The following is a 23633-nucleotide window of genomic DNA, read 5'->3' on the forward strand; positions in this document are numbered from 1 at the left end:
TCCCATCACTTCATGGGAAATAGATGGGGAAACAGTGGAGACAGTGTCAGACTTTATTTTTTGGGGCTCCAAAATCACTGCAGATGGTGATTGCAGCCATGAAATTAAAAGACGCTTACTCCTTGGAAGGAAAGTTATGACTAACCTAGATAGCATATTCAAAAGCAGAGACATTACTTTGCCAACAAAGGTCCATCTAGTCAAGGCTATGGTTTTTCCAGTGGTCATGTATGGATGTGAGAGTTGGACTGTGAAGAAGGCTGAGCACCGAAGAATTGATGCTTTTGAACTGTGGTTGTGGAGAAGACTCTTGAGAGTCCCTTGGACTGCAAGGAGATCCAACGAGTCCATTCTAAAGGAGATCAGTCCTAGGTGTTCTTTGGAAGGACTGATGCTAAAGCTGAATCTCCAATACTTTGGCCACCTCATGCGAAGAGTTGACTCATTGGAAAAGACCCTGATGCTGGGAGGGATTGGGGGCAGGAGGAGAAGGGGATGGCAGAGGATGAGATGGCTGGATGGCATCACTGACTCTATGGACATGAGTTTGGGTGAACTCTTGGAGTTGGTGATGGACAGGGAGGCCTGGCGTGCTGCAATTCATGGGGCCGCCAAGAGTTGGACATGACTGAGCAACTGAACTGAACTGAACTATTTTTCTCACTACATAGTATTTTTAAGTTTTAAATTATTTTACTTGAGATTGTTTCTTTCTTTAGTTGCTTGTGCTAGATTTTGTCCTAGCCTTATTATACCAAGAATTAAGAGTTTATGGGAGGACTCAATCTTTTTAGAAAATCTGGGAACCACAGAATAAATTTTTTCCCTGTGCACCTCCCTGACAGAAATATATGAAATATGATTGAGATACAAGAGTGGGTAAGATCATGGGATTTGGAGTCAAACAAGTCTCAATTCAAATCCAAGCAATACCATGTTTTTGGTATGTGTCAGGGGAGAGTCCTTTAACTTTCCCAAGTCTCATTGCCTTGTCTGTCAGGTAGGGATAATATGCATTTCATAAGGTTCTTGTGAGGATGGACAGAAGTAATACACATCCCAAATGGCACCTCATTGATACTAAGGGCTCAATAAATTGTATTTAACACTGTGAGGTTTTTATATGTTGTTGTACATCAGGATGGTACTTCTGTTATAGACAAGTGGAAGGAAGCAAGAAAACTGCAGATGTCCTGGTGTATAATTACACATCCTATCTTGGTTTCCTTGCTCAGTGTCATATTTTGAATGTGGTGGTCATGACTGAAATCCACTTAGGAGGAACAACCATAGCATCAAATGACTTCCATTCCTTTGGCATATTCCAGATGCATGGATTCAAGAATAGGCAAAATCACCCTTTCTTTCTTAAAAGTTATTTCTCATTAGGGAAATTGCAAACATTCACACAAATGTGATCTGGCAAAACAGAAAGAGTCTATATCATTTGCACTTCATATTTTGAGATATGAAAGGACAGTTGGTGGCAATAGGACCCATCCACAGAAATGGAGTATTAATGTTTATGAAGTATTAATGTTTATTAATATTTAGCAAACATAGCTTTAATTGGTACTCTAATTAGAACCTACATAGAATTCTGATAGATTTGAAAAAACTGTGAAAAATACAAATTTCAGAAGCAATTTTTATTATTATATTTGTGGGAGACCTGGGTTTGATCTCTGGGTTAGGAAGATCCCCTGGAGGATGGCATGGCAACCTACTCCAGTATCCTTGCCTGCAGAATCCCCATGGATAGAGGAGCCTGGTGGGCTACAGTCCATAGGGTCGCAAAGAGTCAGGCATAACTGAATGACTAAGCACAGCACATGTCAAGGATATGGTCATCATTTCTCAAGGTGTCGATGAAATTATAAATCAGAACTTGAGAACAGATGGGGAATATTTTCAAACATGGGGGAAAAGCTACATGTAAAGTCATGACACATATTTCTGGGTGTTTGTTCATTAGGGACAAGGCTCAGCATCACATTCTAAGATGAAAGTATCAGGTGCTTAACTTTTCAAATGAGGAGATCTGAGGAATTTCCACAAGACATAATGGTGATATATATCATTTGTAGTTAATGAAACATCCATTCAATCATATCATACAGGAATACTTGATCTGGAGCCAATTTTTGTTGGTTAAAAGTTATGCTATTAATAAAGCAAAAAAATATGGCATATGAGAAAAATAAACTTGGGAAAATTACTTTTGGTTCCTTTGGATACCAAATGACCTCCAAATTCTTTCATTATATCCATATATAAATTATATAGGTGCATATGATAAATTCTTGTTCTCATATTAAAAGTAAAACATAGAAAATTAATAGAAAAAATTAAAGAATTTAAAGCCCGAGGAAAAACACTATGCTTATGGTGGCAGTGTGACAAATCAGCAAGTGACAAGGGTGACTTCCTTCTCTGTTGTCTTATTATCCCACCCTTTTCCATCTTGCATTTCTGACTCTCTCTTCCTATTTCAGTGTTCGATCTTGCATTTCAGTTCAGTTCAGTTGCTCAGTCATGTCCAGCTCTTTGTGACCACACGGGCTGCAGCACACCAGGCTGACTGGTTCATCACCAACTCCTGGAACCTGCTCAAACTCATGGCCATTGAGTTGGTGATGCCATACAACCTTCTCATCCTCTGTTGTCCCCTTCTCCTCCTGCCTTCAATCTTTCCCAGCAAGGTCTTTTCCAATGAGTCAGTTTTTCCCATCAGGTGGCCAAAGTATTGGAGCTTCAGCTTTAGCATCAGTCCTTCCAATGAATATTCAGGACTGATTTCCTGTAGGATTGACTGGTTGGATCTCCTTGCAATCCAAGGGACGCTCAAGAGTCTTCTCCAATACCAAAGTTCAAAAGCATCAATTTTTCGGCATTCATCTTTCTTTATGGTCCAACTCTCATATGGAGAAACCATAGCTTTGATTATATAGACCTTTGTCGGCTAAGTAATGTCTCTCCTTTTTAATATGCTGTTTAGGTTTGTCATAGCTTTTCTTCCAAGGAGCAAGTGTCTTTTAATTTCATGACTGCAGTCACCATCTGCAGTTATTTTAGAGCCCAAAGAAGAAAGTCTCTCACTGTTTCTATTATTTCCTCATCTATTTTCTATGAAGTGATGGGACCGGATGCCATGATCTTCGTTTTTTGAATGTTGAGTTTTAGGCCCACTTTTTCACTCTCTTCTTTCACTTCCATCTGGAAGCTCTTTTCCCTCTTCGCTTTCTGTCATAAGGGTGGTATAATCTGCATATCTGAGGTTATTGATATTTCCCCTGGTGATCTTGATTCCAGCTTGCATTTGTAGTTGATCTTGTATTTGCCCTTTCTTAATTTCACCTCAGTCGGGCAGACCATTCTTTTACCTTGGGAATTCTGATTGATGCCACATCCAGGGGTAGTGTGAGGATCTCCTACTAGTGCAGGCCTTGGGCACTGTTGCTTTAGCAACGGTTTGTGAGTGCTGTTTCCCTGAACCAGGGCTGTGACTCTCCAGTGCACCCCTCAGAAGCTCAGCAGACTGTCCCTGACCCATCTCTTCAGTGAGGTGATCTGCTACCCAGGTCCCCAGAACCCCAATACCAGCAACTTAATGCTGTGACTAATGCAAACGCACATAGATGTCAATAAAATGCAGAAGGTCTGTATAACTGGATGAACCTCACTATAATATAACAGGTAATTTCATATAAAAACTAGTCTTTTCATCAATATCATCTTGTATGACCCTCAATATCAGCCAGGCTACATATTCCATGGTGCAAACACATGTTGCCACTTGTCTGCCTTTGCCCACGAGCCTCTTCCCAACCCTTCTACCTTAACAGGATAGACTGTCCTTTTTTCCAGTTCATATCCACCTTCCTGAAGCTTCTTTTCCCAGGTTCCTTTGCCCAATGTAAGACGACTGCAGAAAGTAACCTGTCCAGTTGAGCTTTGGGTCTGCTATATCCACAAATTATCCTTGTTAAGAAAGAGGAATAGCAGTATACTTGCTAACTCTGGAAAATCAACTACCTTGGAGAGATCTTGGTGACAGCTGGCCCTATCCCCTCCTGCTTAACTAGACTCACCTTAAGGATGAAGGAGTACCTCTGGCAGTTTGTCTGGCTTAGGGTCCTAAATAAGTTTTTCTCTGACTACTGAATTCTGGCACACTCCATTAGGAAAAACTAACAGCTGAATACCTAGGCACACATCAGTGGCCTATATAATTTTATAGCCTCAATTTGTTGAAGGTACCAATTGAGCTCTCCATTAGATCTGATGTGTAGATTCTAGCACTATTATATTATAAAGTGGCAAAACACTCAAGATAAGTAACACTCGATAATTCCATAGCATTTATACAATTATATTGTCATTATAACAATTTTTTCTTATAAGGCTAGGGATGCTATGCCAAATAAGGTGAATGTGTGGAACTCTTGTAGCTTCTGCAAAGTTACAGAGAGGTTGAGTTACAATTTTATTTTCAACTAGTTTTCCAGTAAGTTTTAGTACAAATTTTAAGATGGAACAGATCTCAAGTAGTAAAAATCCTTTAAGAGTTTACAGTTATATTCTGTGTGGATAAAATCATAATGGCCTGGAACAATGACTAAATGCTGAGTGGAATTTTAAGGCTGGATTTGACTTTATAAGCTTTTCCTTGAGCTAAGATATTTTCCCCACTGTGTTATGTCTGATAAAGATTGAAACTTATAAACAGGACTGTGCCATTTTTTATAATGAAATTCATACTTAATTTGCCTTTGTAGCACTGGTATGAAATGAATTAAACCAGTTCTAATTAGCTACAATAAAATTATCTCACCAGGTTAACAAATTTATAATTTAGAAATAAGTTTTAAAAGCAAATGATGTATTTGCCTCTTCTGTAAACAAACCTGATTATGTCACTTCCCACCTATCTTCAGGATGAAATCCAAACTTTTTAACAGGACTTTCAGGCCCCATCCCGATTTGACTTATCATTTTAAATCCTCACTGAACTACACAGAGCACATATTTCTCCTGTATTCTACTTAATGACTAGCAAATGCTGTTCCCTCTGCATAGAACATTTTTTCTCTTTCCCTCCATCCCTTCCCCCAGTTCATTAAAGGCTAATCCCCACAACTTCCTAACACTGAGGTCTGGTGGTACCTTCTCTGGGAAGTTTCTGAAATGAGACTCAAAATGTCACGTTGCTATTACTGTCTTCTTGCTCAGACTGTGAGCTCTTTGTGGGCAGGTACCATAAGCTTTCATCCTGTACTCTCAACACCTACTATGCTTTGCACACAGTAGTTACTCAACTCAGGCTTGTTGAATAATCTCACACTTTGAAATTATGCTTAGGGATCCAGCTATAGGATGTCTCTGTAGTCTTGTGCCATCTCCCAAACTATAAGAAACAAAGCAAATGTTAAAATATTTCTATCTCCCATCTTATCATTCCAAAATCCAATATAATTAAAAAGCAAATATAGACAACCAACATTTCATCTCCAGGAGACACACTCTTGAAAAGCATAAGCATGACTGTTGTTTATGAAGTGTTCCAGAATGGACACTTAGATCAATAGACAAGCCAGGTGTTTTGTCTTTGCAAAATTCTAGCTATGAGTAGATCTTCAAAAAAACCAAAACCAAACCAAAACAACCACCCCCAACCAAATAGTATCAGACTTTGTGATCTCTAAATCTAGTTAAAATTCCTCTGGATTACTCTATAGGCTAAACTATATATTCTTTTTTTTTTTTTTCAAGGCACATTTAATTTAATATCAAGACTGCAATACAAAAGGCCCAAATACAATGAAGGAACACATTCCCCCATTAACATTAACGACAATGCTCTTTCAACATGCGCCTGTTGAATGGATGGGGATTTAATAAATTTCACTACTGAAAAAAAATAACGCAGTGAGTCTCATCACAGCCAATATCCTTATACAATCTAGTTGTGAAATGAATGTTTATAACGCTTCAAACAGTTTAAAACCTGAAGTTTGACACCACACCTTCATGTTTGTACAGTCCTCGGTAAGATTATCTACAGTATTAGCAACCATTCAAAGAACAAATCATTGAGTAAAACCACAGATTTAAGGCTCAATCAAGTAATACAGAGCCCCAAAAGAAATGGTTAAATAGATGAACTACTTGTACTGACATCTATTATTTGATTCACTCATGACTATTAAGTTGGTTCTTAGCAAATAAACCCTTTAAAGGCAAAATTCACCTCATTTGAGTGTGACCCAGAAGTTCAATAACAGTCACGAAGTCCACGGTGTTATTGGCAAAACTGATATACAGTGTCTCTAAGTCACTGTGCTCAAGGTTAAGAGTGATGCATATTCCATCTTTACATTTACTGGAATTTTACATGTTCAATTCATGGTTTTAAATCTCTAGGTTTTCATTCCTCCAAACTGTCTGAAGACACAGTGTGCCACAGACTTAAGACTTCTGTTTCTCCCTCTATTTTCTTCAAACAGAAACATTTCTCAAGTGTCTACATGTTCTAGAAGGGGAATTTTTCGGAGGTGGCCACTTCTTCGGAATAGTCCGACGCCATCAGGCCTCTGAAGCAAGGGGAGGGGGAAGAGAAAAAAGCTGAAATACAAGGTTCATCTGGTAAGTTTTATATTAACCTTTACAAGCTGGATAGTATAAGAATGTGGCTTTTTGGCTCAAAAAGTCTGAGTCTTGGTGTGGAAACGAGTACGTGGCTGTCCCACCACAGCTTTCTCGCAGTGGGACTGTCAGGGAAGTCTTGACTGGGGAGTATGATTTGTTTACCTATCAGGCGCAAACTTCCAGGCACTCAGTTCATTTTGGGCTTGTTCCAGTTTGTCTTTAGTCTGTTCCAGTTCACTTTTCATTTTTAGGAATAACAAGTTGATCGCTGAGTCCACCATTGCTGATCTCAGTTGTGCAACGCTAGCTAGGCTGCTGGACTTGCTTGAGGTACTGGATCTGAGTAGTACACTCTTGCATTTCTTGCTCCTTGGTTGCTAGTCGCATTACAAGAATGTTTTCCCTGTGTGCAGATTCTTGCTGCTGCTGCTTTAGTTTTTCTTCAGATTCCCTTTAAGCCAGTTACATCATTAGAGTTGAGATCTGTGTACTTGCCCTCCAAAGCTTGCACATAGGCTTCATACTGTTTCCACCTTAGAATTAATTCATCTCGTGCCATAACTTTCAAGTCTGTTTCACTCAGTCGAACCTTTTTGGGAAGAAGTTCTTCGTTGGTTATCTTGAATCCTCTCCAGACGGAGGCCACACCGGCGCCCGCCCAGTCACATAGGGCGACCCCGCGCTGTCCTCTCCCCGCCCAGGCCGCCCGACCGCGCTGCCGCCGGCCCCCGCGCTCCTCCCTAAACTATATATTCTTATGTTTTTAAGTTCTTGCTGTATTAGCTTAGCAATCTAGCTTCACTCCCACTCTAATATTGCTGTTCCCCATTTTGTATTTTTAAACAAAGATCATTTTTAATTGGAAAATGCATTTTCCATGCATATTCTCATGACATATCATGAGAACTTGTTGCTCTCCTCTGTTTATAATCAGATTACTCCTTTAGTTTATGCTTATTTACAAAATGGATAGTAGGAGACTCACAGGGGAGACTGGGCCTATGGATAATTGCCTCTTGCCATAATTTTCTATAACCGCAAAACCCTTATTTAATTAGGGTATGACTCTACTTCAGTTGTATTCATCGCATACTGCAGTGTCACAGACTTAAATATGTTAAAATAAGAGAAACTATTGTTAACAGTCTATGTTTAGACAGTTTATGGTTAGAGACTTGTTCCATATTCCTTCAGTCATACAGTATAACTAATGAACATTCTACAGTTTAATGGATGTAGGCATGAAGCACAAAGGCTGATTGTTCAGAAGATCATTTCCTAATTGGCTATTTCATTGGGTACAGGAGCTGAATTACACCAGAATGTTATTAATTTCAAATTTGATGTTTACTTTTGTAAAACCTATGAATAAATGGATTGCTAAACAATATTATAAACAGTTTACCCTACTTGAAGTGGAACTTGTTTAGAATCATCATTTGACTCAGGAGAAGCACTTGCATGCAAAAATAATGAATGTGTTTATTGGAAATAGTTTCTAACAAAGTATTAAATTATTATTATGATTCTGAAAATAGTCCTTATGGAGCAAACTTTTAATACCTATTATTAGCATCATTACTATATGTACTAACTTGAAAGTTATATACAATTCTTTCTCGAAAAGCTCAATTTTAAGCAAATCAGATTAACATATGCCCTCTGGTCTCAGTTCCCCACCCCAGTCCTATTGGGGTGATTTAACGCATTTAACCATATGTGTATGCTTATTTCTCCCCCTCACCTTGCAACTATCTGAAGGTAGCATTTTTATTAGATCACTCCTTGCTCAAACATTGTACTAATTCTGACAGTACTAAATCTAAATAGCTTAATAAGAATTCAAGGTTCTATATAAATTTTCTCCAATGACTTCCCTATCGTGTTTCTTGCTTCCCCTATAGTAGACCCTCTTTCCATCACCCTGAACAGTAATATAGTACTGTTACCATTACTCAGGTCCATCTAGCAGAGCCTGCCCTTTTTCTTCTCAGATTTATTCACATCTGTAAAACATCTGCTCCCTACAAAAAACTCTTAATTGGCCCTTGGTTGCAGCAACCAATCCCTCCTTTGGACCCTTCCAGTTCTTTTTGTTAAATTAATAAATTAGTTAATTTTTAATTGGAGAATAATTGCTTTACAATGTGTTAGTTTCTGTTGTACAGCATCATGAATCAGATATATATATATATATATATATATATATATATATATACACACACACACACACACACACAGCCCTCCATCTTGACCCTTCCTTCCACTTTCCCCATCCCACCCCTCTAGGTCATCACAGAGCATCAGGCTGAGCTCCCTGTGTTACTATAGCAGCTTTCCATTAGCTATCTATTTTGCACATGGTAGTGTATATATGTCAATGCTGCTCTCTAAATTTGTCCCACTCTCTCTTTACCCTGCTGTGTCCATAAGTCCATTCTCTACATCTGTGTCTGTATTCTTGCCCTGCAGATAGGTTCATCAGTATCATTTTTTCTAGATTCCATATATAAGCATTAATATACAATATTTGTTTTCCTTTTCCTGACTTACTTCACTCTGTATGACAGACTCTGGGTTCATCCCCCTCCAGTGCTTCTTGGTAACCATAATTTACCATTTACTACATAGGGACTATGGCCCTTAACTAGGGTTTTGTTGACTTGAATTGTTGAGCTGAATTATTTGGTTAATTTTTTTTTATTGATGTATAATTGACATACAAGATTATATTAGTTTCAGGGATATAACAATTTGATATTTGTGTATATTGTGATCACCACAATAAATCTAGTTAACATCCTTTTTCTTGTGATGAAAACTTTTAAGATGTACTCTTTTAGCAACTTTCAAATATACAATACAGTGTTATTAACTATAGTTGCCATGCTGTATGTTATATCCCCATGACTTATTTATTTTATAACTGAAAGTTTGTATATTTTTATTCCTTTCACTCATTTCACCCACCCTCCACCACCCACTTCTGGCAACCACCAATGCATTCTATCTATCTTTCATTTCATTTTTAAAATCTGACACGTATGAATGTGAGAGCTGGACCATAAAGAAGGCTGAATGCTGAAGAATTGATGCTTTTGAACTGTGATGCTGGAGAAGACTCGAGAGTCCCTTGGACAGCAAGGAGATCCAACCAGTCAATCCTAAAGGAAATCAACCCTGAATATTCATTGGAAGGACTGATGCTGAAACTCCAATACTCTGACCACCTGGTGAAAAGAGCTGACTCACTGGAAAAAACCCAAATGCTGGGAAAGATTTAGGGCAGGAGGAAAAGGGGAGACAGAGAATGAGATGGCTGGATGACATCACCTATTTCAATGGACATAGTGAAAGTGTGAAAATTGTTCAGTCATGTCTGACTCTTTACGACCCCATGGACTATACAGAGTTTGAACAAATTCCAGGAAATTGTGAAGGACAGGGAAGCCTGGCATGTCACAGTTCATGGGGTCACAATGAGTCAGATACAACTGAGTGACTGAAGAACAACAACAAACCTCTTCAGATAGATTGAAAAGTCCTTGCAAGAAAGGTGTATATCTAGTATAGTATATCTATCTAGTATAGTTTGAACACATATTAACTGAATGCATTCATGCAAAAATTGATGAATAAGTGACTAAAAACTGAGCAAATGAATGTATGAATGGTATGAATTTCAGAGTACACATGAAAAAATACATCCTAATTTACACTAACAATTTGGAATCTACTGAGGAAAAGAAAGGGAGAGTTCTTAAAAGCCAAGACTCTTGATATTTAAATTATCCTTCGATGTCTGCAGGGCAAAAAAAGTAGTGAGTCCAGAAAGAATAGCCAGAAATTGGCTCTTTTAGTTCCATAATCTCTCTGTTGAGTCCTGTGTATTTAGGAATTTAAGATCAGCGTGAAGTTATGGTGACTACCTGGCCACACAATGTCCCCTTTTCTTCTCTCATGACCTCATTCTCTAGAAAGTGGACTCTCCTCCAAAAGCATTTGAGGACCACTTCTCTCAAAGTTTAAATGAAATGCAAAATGGGTCCAGGACAAAACCAATCTTATTAAGAGAGCATGCACAAGTTCTGGAGGGAAAAATCATTGCTAAGTTATATATGTATTTTTTTCCTGAACCTTTGAAAAGATCAACTCTGGTTTCAGTTTAATTTTTTTATTTTTTTCAAAAGAAACCTACATGGCCACTTCTTCAAATTTGTTCCAGATGGATTTAGTCATAGAATGATTGATTATCCACTCAGTTGTGAGCTATGTGGTTAAGCTCAGAAGAGCCTGCAACAAACTGGTCTGGAGCTGTTTCACGGTTAAGTGGCAGAAAGGATAATCCTTACACTGTCATTTTAGAGTTAGTGATGTTCCTCACAGAGGAATTTAGTGAGGCTACTTATGTCAAGGGAATGTATTAGCAAATGGATGGCTGAATATGAAGAGATATTATGAGCATAATGCTCCCCCCATTGCCCCACCCCCGCCCTGTATTTCATGGTAAAGGGAACCAGATCTGACTGAGAGCCCCATGAGAGCTGCCCCAACTCTCACTGCCTGCTTCTTGAACTAGTCCAGCCTCCTGGGAATGCTCCAGGCCTAAGGCCAGAGGCTGGCTGCTACCTGGCTGCTGAGGCACCTATTATCCTACTATCCACTCAACAGGTCCATAGAGCCTTTTATTATTGGCATCAGAAACACCTGAGAAAACCTGGAAACTAATTCTGGGGAAGAGTGAACCAAGGAGAAAATGTACTGCTCTCCATACAGAGCTGTATTATGTACTTTAAAAAGCAATTTAAGAACATTTGGTTCATTTCCATTTTCTTTTGGGGAAAAAAAAAAACACCCCTTTCCTCTGGATTTTGGTTACGCCTTTTAATAGCTGCATTAGCCTTTTCTTGTTTTTTTCACTCTGGTTAGTTACAATCTGGTTACCAGAATATTCTTTTAGGGAGATTGAATGTGGCTGATGGCCTTTCCTACATGTCACCATCTGATTTCATAAGTTGTTCATTTCTTAGTATCTCCCATCATGATGATTTTCTATTTTTGCTCATATACCCTTTCCCTTTTTATTTTCCCTTAGAGTGCTATTCTACCTCATTATTGCCTTCTTGTTGAAAAACAAACTACTATTCTGTCTCCTATCAAGACACCTGCTCCTTAAATCCTAAGACAGTTTATGTTGGATTTTATTGCCGCTGAATTTTTAAGTCTTACACAACTTATTTATTGTAACCTTAGATTATATTCATCACGTCTCCTAGTAGAAATTTGAGGCAAAAGAAAATATGTAAACATATTTAAACACAAAAATGACAACTCTAGGAGCAGGCTTTTGAATAGGTTGTAGGAAGAAAAATATGACCAAAACAGAACAGCGATTTCTATTAGAGAGATGGAGAACATTTTCCATGATCCTCTAACAAACACACAAATATCACAGATGTCTAGGACAAAAGTTCACGTTGAAGTAAGAACTGTGTTTATTAAATTTCTTTTATATAACAAGCATGTGGATACATGCTGATCTGCAAAATAAAGGGAGTTTTTGTGTTTGCTCATGAAGTTCTTGTTTCATGGATATTGTTTATTTGTAGAGTGGAGTAAAGCAGGATTTTAACTAAAACACTTGAAAATCAGAGAATATATTCATAATTATTTAGGAGTGATTTTGGAGAGAATTGATAGCATTCTAGAAGTTCCATGTCCATGAAGAAGAGAAGGGTACATTCATTCAAAAGGAGCTGTTAGAAGCTATGAGGCTAAGAGCCCTTCCCCTCACCCTTCCTCTTACTCCTCCAGCATTTCAGCAGGCTCTTGGCTAATAGCTCCCATTATCTGGAAGACAGTTTTAGGTTTTAACTATAGGTCTGTATGTGCATTTTTGTGAAGTACCTATGCTTATTGTGGACAAGCTTCAATACTTTGCAACATCTAGGCTTTTTAGATGTCCTGAGGTGATAATGTATGATATAAAGTAGAGCTAGTGAATTAACCAATTTGTAAATATCTTTGTTAGAATTGATTTTTTAAAAAACGCAGCATCTTGGACCTGGAATTACTATACCTTCTCTGAGAAATGTACATCAGGACTTGCTCATCTAGGTTGGCAGCTGAGGGGAGGAAGGAAGTATAGGGGGAGGGCTGTTTGTGGCTGTGTTCACGTTTATATTTTGATGATAACCATTGATGTGTGTGCATCTCCTGGCTGTACTATAGGAATGCATTGTTTAACAATTCAGCAGAAGCATACCTCCTTGCTAACACCGTAATAGTTAGATCAGATGATGAACCCTCCTAGAACTATTATGCTTTGTGTGTGCTGTTGCTTTATGTCTCATTTTAATTGAACATTAAGGGAATGTAGTATTTTAATCATAGTTCTGCCAATATGTTTATCTAGAGGCCTGTTGCCATTTTTGTCTTTGAAATTTTTGTTGCCAAGAAAGGCAAGATTACATTTTTTTCCTTCCAGATTGAGTTGGTGTAGTGTATTCTTGGTTATCAAAATACTCATAGCTTTGGGACTTTGAAATGGTAAATATTCATGATGTGTGAAACAGCATGATACATAACTGTAGGTGTTCATTACATAAAAATGGATGCTTAGTTGTGAAGATACACAAACGAGACCTAGAAGGACATGTCATGGTAAACTGCTTGTGATTCTGAATGACTTCGTTTTTTGCTTCTTGTGCTTTTTGGTTTCCTATTATGCACATGTTAACTTTTAAGAAATAAATGTTATTTTAAAAACCTTAAAAAAAAAAAAAAAAAAGAAGCTATGAGGCTCTTCTTTTGAACAGGACTTCGCCTGTTTGGACCGCACCCATCAGGATGCATATCTGAATGAGTCATCCACTCTCCTGAACTGCTGGGCAGGTGGGTGCATTTTGCTTTTTGACCCAAATTTTGCCTTTTGAAACCATTTAAAATTCTAGATTTAACTCTAAAGGTTTAGATGGAATCATTTCAGGGAGAATTTTAATTATAGATTATGGTAGGCTTCTGACATGGCTCTCAATGATCCTAGACTCCTGGCATTCACACCCTTGACTGTGGGCTGATCTAGTGGCTTGTTTCTAATGAACAAAATGTGGTAAAAGTTCTGGACTGTCACTTCAGTGATTGAGTTACAAAAGGCTGTGACTTTAGTCTTATTAGTGTTCTCTCTTTTGCTGACAGCTCTTGCCTTTTCTCTTGCTTACTCTGATGAAGAAGGCTGCTGTGCTGTGAGATGCTCTATGGAGAGGTATATGTGGCTAGGAGTTGATGAAGGAAGACCTCATGAGGAATGGAGGCAGGAAGTGAATCCTACCAACAAACTCTAGCTGAGTGAGCTGGGAAGGGGATTCTTCCCAGTCAGGCCTTGAAACAACTGCATATTGTAAAAGATCCAGAGCCTAAAGACCCAGCTAAGCCATACTTTGATTCCTGACCTAGAGAAACTGTGAGATAATGAATTTTTGTTGTTTCAAGCTGCTATGTTTAGGTCAATTTGTCATGTAGCAAGAGATAACTCATAGACTTCGTTATGGTTTCTGTGTAACAGATAATAATGCACAAAGTCAGGAAAGACCTTTGGTCATAAGCCTAGTTTGAGTCTGAGGCTGAAAAAGTCTTGAAATGTGAAATGAACAAACCTATAGACTTTTAACAGATTGTTCTTTGCTGAAAGGTATTCATGTCCCACAGCGAAGACAGGAAATGTTAATTCAAAATCAAGAAAAAGAAAGAGAAAAAGAAAATAATAAAGAACCTGTAATATTTAATGTTGGCACCTTTACATTTTAAATGAGTTTATAGTCATACATAACTATTTAAATACATAAAATACATAAACATATTTTAATACATAAAATACATAAACATATATACTATGTAGTATAATATGTACTATATTATACTACATAGTATATACTATATACTAATATTACTATAGTAATATAGTAATACTGCCTCTTGAGATATCTCTGCAGGTCAAGAAGCAACAGTTAGAACCAGACATTGAACAACTGACAGGTTTTAAATTGGGAAAGGAGTACATCAAGGCTGTATATTGTCACCCTGCTTATTTAACTTATATGCAGAATATATCATGCGAAATGCTGGACTGGATGAAGCACAAGCTGGAATCAAGACTGCCAGGAGAAATAGCAATAACCTCAGATATGCAGATGACACCACCCTTATGGCAGAAAGCAAAGAGGAACTAAAGAGCCTTTTGATGAAAGTGAAGGAGGACAGTGAAAAAGTTGACTTTAAAACTTAACATTCAAAAAACTAAGATCATGGCATCTGGTCCCATCACTTCATGGCAAATAGAAGGGGAAACAATGGAAACAGTGTCAGACTTTCTTTTTCTGGGCTCCAAACTCACTGCAGATGGTGACTACAGTCATGAAATTAAAGGACGCTTGCTCCTTGGAAGAAAAGCTATGACCAACCTAGACAGCATATTAAAAAGCAGAGACATTACTTTGCTGACAAAGGCCCATCTAGTCAAAGCTATGGTTTTTCCAGTAGCCATGTATTGATGTGAGAGTTGGACCATAAAGAAGGCTGCACATTGAAGAATTCATGCTTTTGAACTGTGGTATTGGAGAATTCTCTTGAGAGATCCTTGGACTGCAAGGAGATCCAACCAGTCAATCCTAAAGGAAATTAGTCCTGAATATTCATTGGAAGGACTGATGCTGAAGCTGAAGCTCCAGTACTTTGGCTACCTGATATGAAGAACTGACTCCTTAGAAAAGACCCTGATGCTGGGAAAGATTGAAGATGAGAGGAGAAGGGGACGACAGAGGATGAGATGGTTGGATGGCATCACTGACTCAATAGACATGAGTTTGGATAAATTCAGGGAGTTGGTGATGGACAGGGAGGCCTGGTGTGCTGCAGTCCATGGGGTCGCAAACAGTTGGACACGACTGAGTGACTGAACTGAACTGAACTGATAGTAGTAATACATGCAAAAAAGTATATTTACCCTGGACACACACACACACACACACACACACACACACACACCAACCAACCCAACTCCTTTACAAGCTAGGATTGAAATGGAATCCTTGGCTGTGGCATGAACAAAAATAATTACCCATGTCAGTGCCTGGGGGGAATACTGCAGTGATCTAGCTTTTAAAGCTTCAGTGATTTGGTCCAGACTTTTAGCAGACAACTAGTACTAGGTGTGAACTGTTTTGTCAGTAAAGCTTCAAATCATTAGAAATGTCTGGTTTTTTGCTTCTGAGTCATTAATTTTATTATAATCACAGAATACACCTGCATTCATCTCAGGGCAGATTTTAACTTGCTCTAGTATGCTTTTCCTTATAAAAAAATGCCAACTGAAAGGCAAAGAGTTCCTATCAATAGAAATAGTTCAAAAACCATATAGTGACCACACTTTCAGGGCTTGTAGCTAGACAAAGTACACTTTCTCTACCTCTCTTTTTCTCTTTCTCATTCTTTTAAAATTATTTTGAATGAGAGCTGGAAGAGACAACTCTTAATTTTGACAGCTGAGAAAGCTGAGTTTCAGAGAGGTTAACTGGTTTAATACAGTCAGAGTCACTTGTGGAAGATTTAGATGGGAACCTTTTTCTCTTACTAAGTTTCATGGAATTTCTGCCACTCTTTTCCTGCCAAACTACTTTCTGTATCCTCCTGAGCATTCAAGCATAAAAACATTCCACTACAGGAGAAAATTCTGTTAATTAGTAAGCAAAGGAAATATCTATGTATTATAGCTGTAACTGTTACAATGGAATTTATATTGGAGACACTGAGTATCTAATCAGGGAAGAAGAATATCTTTGGGGGGAAAAAACCCCACCACATGCAGATCTAATTTTATCCAAAGTATACCCACTTTGATAACTGCAGAAAAAAGAGAATGAAGAATCATTAGATATATCAGTTTCTTGGTGGGAAGCACAAATTGCCAGCTACTGGAAGATAGGCTCTGTCTATATCAACAAAATCTGGGAGCTTGTTAGAAATGTGGATCTTCGGTCTCATCCCACACATAGTAAATCAGAACCTTCATTTTAATAGGATCCCAGGGATTCATATGTACATTAAAATTTTAGGCCAGAATTGCTGGCCTATCACACATAGCATATAGAAGTTTCTCAGAAACATATTAGAAAATTGAATCCCAAATTTAAAGACTCCCTTAGCCAATTTCATAAAAACAGCAAAACTGATTTACTTAGTTGTCACCTTTTCTTTTTTACCTTCATCAGTCTTCTGAGGAAAAGATACATTTATACCTACTATATACATAGGTAAAAAGTGCTCCTTGTTATACTATTTTATAAGAATCTTCAGTACAACCCATTTTTGATGAGAATAGTCTTCCACTTGCTCATTGTCCTCTACTCTTCTACCTTGCTCTATTTTTTTCTCTCTCTCAGTTTCATTCAACATCTCCTTTTCTGCCTCTCATTCCTCTTACAGCTGCTCGTCTCCCAATGTAAGGGGAGGTTCCCGGAAGAGAAGGATATGGTTCAGCTGTTTATTTTGCCTTTTTCCTCCACAAAAGTGTGAATATTGTACTGGCCTCTACCCTCACAGGCGTTCACTGCAGTTTTGCTTTTTCCTTGGATGACTAATTTTCATCCTGAGTGGTGTGTGGGGATGGCAGGTGGGTGTTGGGGGAGAGTGTTACTGTTACCTTGAGTCACTCAGCAGAGGACCCAGGGAAATTTTCATAACTGGCATCACTGTTTCATCTTACTTTGTGGTTTATATAGTTGCCCCTCTTATCTCTGGTTTCACTTTTGGGACGTTTCAGCTACCCACATGGTCAACTATGGTCTAAAAATATTACATGAAAAATTCCATAAATAATTCATAAGTTTTAGACTGCCCACCATTCTAAATAGCATGATGAAATACCTTGCCATCCCACTCCATGCTGTCCAGGACATGAATCATCCCTTCATCTAGCATATCCTGCCCAGCAACCGATTAGTAACATCTTGCTTTCAGATCCACTCTTCTGGGTATTGCAGTGCTTGTGTTCAAGTGAACCATATTTCACATAACAATGGTCCCAAAGCTCAAGAATTGTGATCCCGGCAATTAGGGTATGCCACAGAGAAACTATAAAGTGCTTCCTTTAAGTGAAAAGGTGGAAGTTCTTGACTTAACAAGGAAAGAAAAAAAAAATTTGTCCCTGAGGCTGCTAAGATCTACATTAAGAAGCCATCTTCTAAATGTGAAATTGTGAGGAAGGAAAAAAAAAATTGTGGTAATTTCACTATTAAAACTCAAACTGGAAAAGCCATGGTCAGTGTGCAGTAAGTGCTAAGTTAAAATGAAAAAGGCATTAAATTTATACAAAAAGATATTTTGAGAATGAGAGAGATCACACATAACCTTTATTAGAGTATATTGTTATAATTATTTTATATCATTATTAGTTATTGTTGCTTATCTCTCACTGTGCTTAATTTATAAATTAAACTTTATCATAGGTATGTATATATAAGAAACAACAGTATATATAGAGTTCGGTACTTTCCATGGTTTTAGGCATCCACTGGAGTCTTGAAATGTATTTGCAGGGAAGTGGGGACTTTTGTATTTAAAATTGATCAATGCACGAGCAACACTTAAGTCATGAATTTTCAGCATCAGTAGTTACCCAATTATGATCTTTGTAGTTAAGAGATTCACCTAACAGTAACAGAGAAGAGAAAGTATCTCTTCTCCTTTAAGGGAAAGTAGTGTTTTCTTTTTCACTGAGTAATAGAGTTGACATAACATAGAGTGTGTCATCTATTAAACTGATTTTAAAATGTCTCCAAGTCAACTGCAAAGGCCGACTTGACTCTGCACTAATTCTTCTTTTCCTAATGTGAGATTTATACTGAGGAATAGGCAGTTGCTTGTAGTTGGTTTTACCCACTTTTCAGGACTTCTACTTGATGTTTTAAGTTCTTGAGAAAATACAAAACATCATTCATATTTAATCAAATAACTCATTCAATTTTCCTTACTGATGTCTTCTCTATTCTCTATCCCTATATATTTTCCTTTTAATATGAGATCAGAAACAGTGTATTTCACCAAGAAAAACAGTTATAACAATTTTGTTATGGATTAATAATGCTTTGGGAAATGTGTAATTCTGCCTATTCCTGACTTTGACATTATAGTCAGCTTTTCCAATAATTCTTTTAAAACCCTATTAGAATCCTAATACTGTTTGGGGCTGGGTTTTTCAATGACAACTAAATAGCCCAAGCTCTTCTTCTAAGAGTGATATTCTATTTGGGTATTAACCATTGGTGATAGCTTGGTTTATTGGAAACTTGTTCTGGCATGCTTACACAATCTATTTTTCTGCTTAAATTAAAAAATCAATGAGAATATTTTTTTTAGTTTACTTAGAGTTGAACTCCAATTTACAATGGTTTTTCTATTTAAAATTTTTAAAAAATGAACTAGGGGCTTCCCTGATAGCTCATTGGTAAAGAATCAGCCTGCAATGCAGGAGACCCTGGTTGGATTCCTGGGTTGGGAGGATCTGCTGGAGAAGGGATAGGCTACCTATCCCAGTATTCTTGTGCTTCCCTTGTGGCTCAACTGGTATAGAATCTGCCTGCAATATGGGAGACTTGGGTATGATCCCTGGGTTGGGAAGATCCCCAGGAGAAGAAAAAGGCTACCTCCTCCAGTGTTCTGGCCTACAGAATTCCATGGACTGTATAGTCTGTGGGGTTGCAGAGAGTCGGACACAACGGAGCGACTTTCACTTCACTTCACTTCAAAATGAACTAGTCACCAAATAATCTTTCCTGGCTTTTCAGAATTATCATTAGCTGTATAAATTGCACCACAATTAAATTTCCTTCTTTCATTTAGGTTCTTTTTATCGTTAGCACCCCTATACCCCCATCACTAAAGAAGAGAGGTCTTACAACTGAAGTTTAGAACAAAGCCCAGCATCTTTACCAGCTTGTGTGGGAAAACTTTTTTCTCTGACTACCTTCCTCCTTGGATTAGGTTTCTTTTTATATGCCAGGTCATGAACAAAAAGGGCCCATAGCTTTTATTGGGAAGTTTAATTAATTGAGAATGACTGGAATTTTCTGCCTTGCCTGTTGAGTGAACTTTTATTCTGGGCTACATCCTAACTATAATTCACCAGAGTCTGTCTAGTCAAAGCTATGGTTTTTCCAGTAGTCATGTATGGATGTGAGAGGTGGACTATAATGAAAGCTGAATGCCAAAGAATTGATACTTTTGAACTGTGGTGTTGGAGAAGATTCTTGAGAGTCCCTTGGACAACAAGGAGATCCAACCAGTCCATCCTAAAGGAAACTAGTCCTGAATATTCATTGGAAGGACTGATGCTGAAGCTGAAGCTCCAATACTTTGGCCACCTGATGCGAAGAACTGACTCCTTGGAAAAGACCCTGATGCTGGGTAAGGTTGAAGACAAGAGGAGAAGGGTAAGACAGAGGGTGAGAAGGGTAAGACAGAGGGTGAGATGGTTGGATGGCATCACCAACTCGATGGATATGAGTTTGAGCAGGCTCTGGGAGTTGGTGATGGACAGGGAATCCTGGCGTGCTGCAGTCCATGGGGTTGCAAAGAGTTGGACACGACTGAGTGACTGAACTGAACTGAAGAATAAAAGAGTATGGCAATTCAATAATAGTCCCAGATAAGTTATTTTCTAATTCATTCTATAATGGTCTATCTAAAAAGTTTATTTTGTTAAAAATTCAGTTGCTCATTTTCTTATTTTCTAACACAAAGATAGGTCAAGATAGAATCTAGGTAAATCTCTAAGGAAGATTAGTCAAGACATGGCCAGGATGTTGCAGAAGTGTAAGAGAACACAATCTTAGAGGTTATGTCTTAACATTTTTACTTCTATTTTGTTGACTCTTTCTATATTCCATCCAACATGTTTTTTGTTGCTTGAATCATGTAGTAGTTGTCCAAGGTGACCTGTTGTCTTGTGATAGGTAAAAACAGGAATTTACAAAGCAGTTCCTAGAGTTGATTTTACAAGAATGAGAGAATCATTTTAGAAGCATTATCAGCTTTGATCAATTTAATTTTCATACATGTTACTTTCTTGTAAAAAAAAATGGTGTATTACATGTTTGTGCACATGAATCTGAATGGGCTAAACTTGAGTAGGTATGTGTATATATGTGCATACGTGTGAATGTAAATAGCTGGAACAAACTAAATCCAGGCAAGGAAGGGGCGGCATTTAGGCCGTGTAGGCAGGTCTCTAAGGTGTCTTTTAACAACTTCTTTTGGAATATCCTTTCCTTTTTTAGATGAGGTACCTTCTGATATCACAAATTTCTCAGGGCAGGACATGGATAAGCAGAGAAAACCATCTTACACAACATTATCTCTTTAGGCCTCAAATGATGAAAAACAGTGATTAGGAAAAAAGTGTACTGGTGGGTTTTGAATGATGCCAGATACATAAACTGCTCACATATTTTTGGAGAATGATTTATTTTGAACTAATTCTTTAAGAAGCTTCTTCAAATAAACAAATTCAAAGGACTGAATAACAGACTCTGGAAAGCAGACATACTGCTCTGCATAATTTTGGTATATTAAAAATATTGAGATACTTAAATTTTTTAGTGAACAGTAACAATTGAATGACATTTTGTGAATCTGACAGCAACAATTTAATGACATTTTGTGAATGTATGTATAAGAGGAGGGCCTTATGGCAAAATAGTGAGATCTAGTTAATCACCACCAAACAAAAATTCTTCCCTGATCCACATTGTGACAGATCTGGTCTCCAGGTTGGACAATGAGTGGGAACTCCTGAGTTGTTTCCTATTTTAGATTGTGTTCCACTGTCCACTCAAGGGAGAAGGATTAGATTCTCTGCAGCACACAGAGCTATTTAGAGTACAAAACTTATTTCACTACAGTCCCTAGAGCTTTTTGAGGTTTTATATGCACAAAGGAAGTTGTGGTTTCCATCATGATTCTCATTTTAGCTGGGCACACATAAAGCAAAACACACAGCTTTCATGGTTGTCTCTAGTTCTGTTGTCTCCTTCACACTCCTAATTCATGTACAGTTAAGTACAAGGTAGCTATTAGCTCCCAGGGTCCCCTCAGTATTCTGCATTCTTTCTTCCTGGGACTCTCAGATCTATGGATTTCTTTCTCACTTCTCTAGAAATTCAGTTCTTCCTACCTTGGGACCAGATCATAACTGTGCTTCTTTAAGTCACCGACAAACAACTAAGTAACTTTCCTGGATTCTACCCTTTAGCATTTTAACAGGATAGATTTTAAAAGAATGGTTTCATTCCTAGCCACAGCAATCAGACAAGAAAAATAAATAAAAGGTATCTAAATTGCAATGGAAAAGGTAAAACTATTTGCAGATAACTTGATACTCTATACAGAGAACTTGAAAGACTCCACCAAACACTTTTAGAACTAAATAAATGAATTCAGCAAGACAGGCAGGATAAAAGATTAATATACATAAATCTGCTGCATTTCCAATGAGTCAACTCTTCGCATGGAGTGGCCAAAGTACTGGAGTTTCAGCTTTAGCATCAGTCCTTCCAATGAACACCCAGGACTGATCTCCTTTAGGATGGACTAGTTGGACTTCCTTGCAGTCCAAGGGGCTCTCAAGAGTCTTCTCCAACACCACAGTTCAAAAGCATCAATTCTTCGGTGCTCAGCTTTCTTCACAGTCCGACTCTGACATCCATACATGACCACTGGAAAAACCATAGCCTTGACTAGATGGACCTTTGTTGGCAAAGTAATGTCTCTGCTTTTTAATATGAAATCTAGGTTGGTCATAACTTTCCTTCCAAGGAGTAAGTGTCTTTTAATTTCATGGCTGCAGTCACCATCTGCAGTGATTTTGGAGCCCCAAAAAATAAAGTCTGACACTGTCTCCACTGTTTCCCCATCTATTTCCCATGAAGTGATGGGACCAGATGCGAGTGTAATGCAAATCAAAATCACAATGAGTTATCACTTTATATCAGTCAGAATGGCTATCATCAAAAAGTTTACAGATCGTAAAATGCTGGAGAGAGTATGAAGAAAAGTGAACTCTCTTACACTACTGGTGGGAATGTAAACTGGTACAGTCACTATGGAAAACAACATGGAAGTTCCTTTAAAAAACTAACAGTAGAGCTACCACATGATCCAGCAATCCCACTCCTGGGCATATATCCAGAAGAGAAGAAAACTAATATGAAAAGATATATGCCCTCCAATGTTTATGGCAGCACAATTTACGATAGGCAGTATATGGAAATAGTCGAAGTGCACATCAACAGACAATTGGTTTAAGAAGATGTAGTATGCCAAAGAAAGTTCAAACTACCATACAGTTGTGCTCATTTCACATGCCAGTAAGATTATGCTCAAAATTCTTCAAGCTAGGCTTTAAGAGTATGTGAACCAAGAACTTCCAGATGTACAAGTTGGGTTTAGAAAAGGCAGAGGAACTAGAGATCAAATTGCCAACGTTCACTGGATCAGAGAGAAAGCAAGGGAATTCCAGAAAAACATCTACTTCTGCTTCATTGACTACACAATGGAAATCAGAACAAACTACGGAGTCACAACAAACTATGGAAAATTCTTAAATGAGAATATGAGACCACCGTACCTGTCTCCTGAGAAACCTGTATACAGGTCAAGAAGCAAAAGTTAGAATCAGACATGGAACAATAGACTGGTTCCAAATTGGGAAACGAGTACGTCAAGGCTGTATATTGTCACCCTGCTTATTTAACTTCTATGCAGAGTACATCATGCAAATGCTGGGCTGGATGAATCACAAGCTGGACTTAAGATTGCCAGAGGAAATATCAACAACCTCAGATATGCAGATAATACCATTCTAATGGAAGAAAGTGAAGAGGAACTAAAAAGCCTCTTGATGAGGGTGAAAGAGAAGAGTGAAAAAGCTGGCT

The 23633-nt window shown here is 38.0% G+C and overlaps 1 protein-coding gene and 1 pseudogene across 5 annotated transcripts in view; both read right to left on the bottom strand.

Moving 5' to 3' along the window:
- Window positions 1–23633, bottom strand: part of EFEMP1 (EGF containing fibulin extracellular matrix protein 1) — a 72611-nt gene that overhangs the window by 31557 nt on the left and 17421 nt on the right. The window lies entirely within an intron of this gene.
- On the bottom strand, window positions 5755–12495 carry LOC102409571 (annotated as a pseudogene).

Source organism: Bubalus bubalis, chromosome 12 (assembly GCF_019923935.1).
Source record: "Bubalus bubalis isolate 160015118507 breed Murrah chromosome 12, NDDB_SH_1, whole genome shotgun sequence".
Taxonomy (NCBI): Eukaryota; Metazoa; Chordata; class Mammalia; order Artiodactyla; family Bovidae; genus Bubalus; species Bubalus bubalis.